The sequence below is a fragment of the Otolemur garnettii genome, unplaced genomic scaffold (genome assembly GCF_000181295.1).
Source record: "Otolemur garnettii isolate 467f Iridium unplaced genomic scaffold, OtoGar3 scaffold00112, whole genome shotgun sequence".
Classification (NCBI taxonomy): domain Eukaryota; kingdom Metazoa; phylum Chordata; class Mammalia; order Primates; family Galagidae; genus Otolemur; species Otolemur garnettii.
Window position 1 is genome coordinate 1146226 of NW_003852507.1, and position 4861 is coordinate 1151086.

General features: G+C 47.7%; 1 protein-coding gene across 1 annotated transcript in view; it reads right to left on the bottom strand.

Annotated features, from left to right (window-relative positions):
* Positions 1–4861, bottom strand: part of PIPOX (pipecolic acid and sarcosine oxidase) — a 15189-nt gene that overhangs the window by 4741 nt on the left and 5587 nt on the right. The gene's annotated exons all lie outside the window — the stretch shown is intronic.

Here is a 4861-nt window from a genome sequence, read left to right on the forward strand (position 1 = left end):
GACAGAGCCTCAAGCTATCGCCCTGGGTAGTGAGTGCTATGGCTGTCACTCACAGCAACCTCCGACTTCTGGGCTCAAGCAAGTCTCCTGACTCAGCCTCCTAAGTAGCTGGGACCATAGGCACCCGCCACAACGCCCGGCAATTTTTTGGTTGCAGCCGTCATTGTTTGGTGAGCCCAGGCTGGATTCAAACCCGCCACCTTAGGTGTATGTGGCTGGCGCCTTAGCCACTTGAGCCACAGGCGCTGAACCCCTTTCCCCTTTTCCTCCTCTTGTCATTTGATGTTTTGTTCCCTCACGTGTGTCTCTATCTCGCAGTTCCTTCTCAGAGGAAAGGGTCCATTTTGTGGGAAAGGTCCTAAATTGAAAGATTTGACTCTGCAGAAAGTCTTGGCATCATCTTGGTGTGACCTTGACTTTGTTGCTCACCCCTCAGGGCCCAGACTCCTCTGCTGTAACACGTGCCTGTGGGTGTTCCACGCCAGGGTGATCCCCCCTCGACCCACCATGAACAAGTAGCCCATTTTCCCAGTTGACACCATGCCTAGGGTTGCCATTCACATTTAGTGGGCTGGAGCCAGGGATGCTGAACCTGCAATGTTCAAGAAGGTTCCACCCCATGTGCCAATAACACCCTCTTGCAGAAACACTAATGGATGGTCTCCTTAGGACTCCAGCAATAAATTCAGTGATTCTATGATTCCATTTCTCCATATACCTCCCACTATGTTTCATAGTCCCTAAGGAGCAAAGGCTGTTTCTCATTCATGCTTCCTGTGTCTCTGTCACAAGAGATCAGAGGCCCCTTTTGGGGGGAGTAGATCTAAACAATAGAAGGGTCACTCTGGCCCTTGGGACCATTCCTGTGGTCCCTCTCAGTCCCAGCAGCCTCACTGACCAGCAGCAGCCTGGTACATCCCCCAGGTACCACACATAAAGCTCGTAATAGCCTATAATGGAGTCTCATGGATATTACATGCTTCCAAATCCCACATTATCTGGTTGGGGGGATTAAAGAGAAGATTGGGAGGGAGTAGGGACACAGTGGGCCCTGGGGCGGGTGTCAGTACACAGAGCCGCGTAGCGTGCCGAATCCATTTGCCACGGCCCCCGCCTCCCCAGCATTCACCACTGGTGAGATAGCAGCCAGAGCGCTGCCTCTTCAAAGACTAACAGAGGAAAGAGGCTGGAGAAATCCCCACTCGCCAGGAGAAGATAGCCTTTTTCTGTGGCCCCTAAAAGGACTTCAGATTTGTTCCCAGGTAATGAAAACTTGCCTAGTAAACTTCTTAGTCAATAAGATAATTATGAAGTCATCCAGGTGTCTCTTCTTGAGCCCTTTTTACCAGAAGAGGTCCTGGCTGGGTAAGATTCTGGGAATGACATGATTCATACCTCGTCTAAGCAGACATCATGTCAAATCCCTGGAAATTTCAGAGCAGCATATTCTAACCTCTGCCTGTCCTACACCAGCCTTGGCCTCTCATATGCTCTGAGATTCACTTTTCCTTTTCCACCCTTCCTTCTCTCCTCCCCTTCCTTCCTTCCTTCCTTTCTCCTTCCTTCCTGCTTTCCTTGAATTAAAAACTCTACTTATAGGAAGGTGCTGCATGGGAAAGACAAGTTATGCCAAGACAACAGGCAAATCTGTCGAATTATGAAATGCTGAGTGATGTTCTAATTCCCAAGCCGTCCTGTGGTGGATGAACCGGGAGCTCCCCATCCTTAGGAGTAATCAGTGAGCTGATTCTGCCGGTGAATGTAATTGTGCCGATTGTAATCATTTTGCTCCAGCTCTCTGCCCCGGTGGCATTTATTTCTTAGCCCAGATATTGATCTAACAGTGGGAAATTTTCCATCTGAATTTGTGATGCTGGACCCTCCCCTGGTCTGAAGATATGTTGGGGAAATTCTCATTTTCTGTGGATCACAGCTGAGCTATTTGGCCTGAGGGAAACCGTGCACTGCTGGAGAAATGCCTTGGATTGGAGGAAGATTTTTGACCATTATGAGCAAATCGGAAATAAATGTAAAACACTGCCTAGAAATGCAAAGGCCTGTCATTATGGGAGATAGGTGAGAGGCTCCTATGGGAGATGTTTAGAGAATTGGAAATCAGTCAATCAAAACCAGGATTGGAGAACGGGTCTTTTCTCCCCTGTATGATGATAGATGACTTCCATGGGCAGATTGAAAATCATTTAAGTGCTTATTTTCTTATTGCCTTTTTCTAGATACCAATAAATAGACTGCTCATTCTGCATCAATTTCTCAACCTGTGCTCCAGGCCTCCCCTTCCTCTTTTTCTGCTCAGACCTGGGCTACAAAGTTTGGGAAGGAGAAGAGTGAGAAGAGACAAGGGCACCTGCAGGGGAAGGAGGAGCGAGGAATGAATGGTGAGGACTAGCTAGAAAGGAGGCAGGAAGCGAGCACTTGGGTTGCCAAGGAACCCTAGAAAAGAGTACATCTCCCAACTCCCAGAATGCCCATCTGCCAAGTCAAGAGCATTTGGTCTATGAACTATGCCTTCCTCCCAGCCCCAGTCTGATCCAGCACTAGGAAGAGGTAATCGAAGATTCCTCTCAAGGCCTTTGTTAACTATCCTATGGTCCAACTCATGCCTCAGATGTGATGTACAGAGCTGGTGATCAGGGATTTCCACCAGTTACTACAACAGGACAGAGTGCAAAATAGAATGGGGAGAAAACGGGAAGGGGAGTCAGCTCTCCCTGCATCTATTATGAAAATATCTCCCATCCCAAGCCCCAGCTTTCCCCTGTCTGGGTTAAAAGTGCCAGCTCTTAAGCGAGCTCTTGGAGTCACGTTGGAGATGGGGCTCAAATGGGGACTTGGTAATGGCTGCTGTCTTTGTTGGTTTTGGAGGAGCTCTCTGTGTTTCATCTTCCACTCAGTGGGCCGAGGTGGAATTGGTTAACAAAGACTGCTCCAGGGAGGGGACGTGGCTGACAAGTCAAACACTTCGCAGACACAAGAAGCAGCAGCTGCGGAGGGGGCCACCAGGTTCTGCCAGCAGCTGTACTGCCTACGGCTGTGATCTTGTCTGATACTGTCAGCTAAGCAGGGGCAGCCTGGGTCAGGAGCTAGATAGTAGGACTCAAAGGGAGAAGGCGGGGCAGGAAAGAAATGGTCCACAGAGCTGGGCTTTGCTATTGGTATCAGTGTCCTGGCTGTACACATCACAAAAGATTCAGACCTTTTGATCTGACGCATGTGGCCTTGTCTGTTCCTGGAATATATGCAAATATTCTGAACCCACTCGTGTTTAGTATGCTGCTGTCACAGGAAGCAGCCAAACAGAATAAAAAGCATTGGACAACCACCTTAACTACCTACTCCTACAGGTTTGTTGTGTTTGGTTTTTTTAATCATCATCAAATAGCATTAAGTATGTTCACATCTGTCAGTTATGGTATTGTGCTAGTTCTTCTCTAGAAGAACCTTGGGAGATGTAATGACCACAAAGATGATGAATCATTTAGAAAATCAGAATCGGGACAAGGTGCAGTGGCTGTAATCCTAGCACTCTGGGAGGTGGAAGCTGGAGGATCTCTTGAGCTCAAGAGTTGAGAGCAGCCTGAGCAAGAATAAGACACCCCCTCTCCCATCTCTATTAAAAATAGAAAAATTAGCTGGGTGTTATGGCGGGTCCCTGTCATTCTAGCTACTTGGGAGGCAGAGACAGGAGACTCGCTTGATCCCAGGAGTTGGAAGTTGCTGTGAGCTGGGATACCATGGCACTCTACCCAGGGGGACAGCTTGAGGCTCTGTCTCAAAAAAAAAAAAAAAAAAAAACCTTTAAAGTACTATAGGATGCTAAGTATTCTTATTATTGTTGCTGTTATTCTATTATTAATACGTCTTTTCTTATGGCTAACCTGATTTACTCAGGCATATTAATTTACTTGGTTCTTTTACTTAGTAGGGACACAGAATAGATAACTTCCCATTCTCAGAATGGTATCTGAATACAGCTCCACTTTGTGCTAAAAGTCGTTCCATTTCCTTTATCTTTTAGCTTTTACCTTTTTTTCTTTCTTTTTTTGTTTTCAAGACAGAGTTTCACTTTGTTGCCCTTGGGAGAGTGCTGTAGCATCACAGCTCTCAGCAACTTTAAACTCCTGGCCTCAAGTGATTCTCTTGCCTCTGAGACTACAGGCCTCTGCCACATGTTGGCTATTCTTTTTCTTTTTAAGAGACTGAAGTCTCATAGGGTGGTGCCTCGTGGCTCAAAGGAATAGGGTGCCGGCCCCATATGCCAGAAGTGGTAGGCTCATACCCAGCCCTGGCCAAAAAAAAAAAAGAGAGAGAGAGAGAGAGACTGAGGTCTCACTCTAACTCAGGCTGGTCTCGAACTTGTAAGGTCAGGCAATCCACCCACCTCAGCCTCCCAGAGTGCTAAGATTACAGGAGAGAGCCACCATGCCCGGAAGCTTTTACTCTTGATTCTGATTTTCTTTTTTTTTTTTTTGAGATAGAGTGTCACTCTGTTGACCAGGTTAGAATGTTGTGGCATCAGCCTAGCTCACAGAAACCTCAAACTCCTGCCTTCAAGTGATCCTCCTGCTTCAGCCCACCTTCAGCCCTCCTGCGCCCACCACAACGCCTGGCTATTTTTTGGTTGCAGCTGTCATTGTTATTTGGCAGGCCCGGGCTGGATTCAAACCCACCACCTTAGGTGTATGTGACTGGCGCCTTAGCCACTTGAGCCACAGGCACGGAGCCTAAAGGTTTTTTTTTTTTTTTTGAGACAGGAGCCTCAAGCTGTCCCCCTGGGTAGAGTGCCATGGCATCTCAGCTCACAGCAACCTCCCACTCCTGGGCTCAAGCGAGTCTTCTGCCT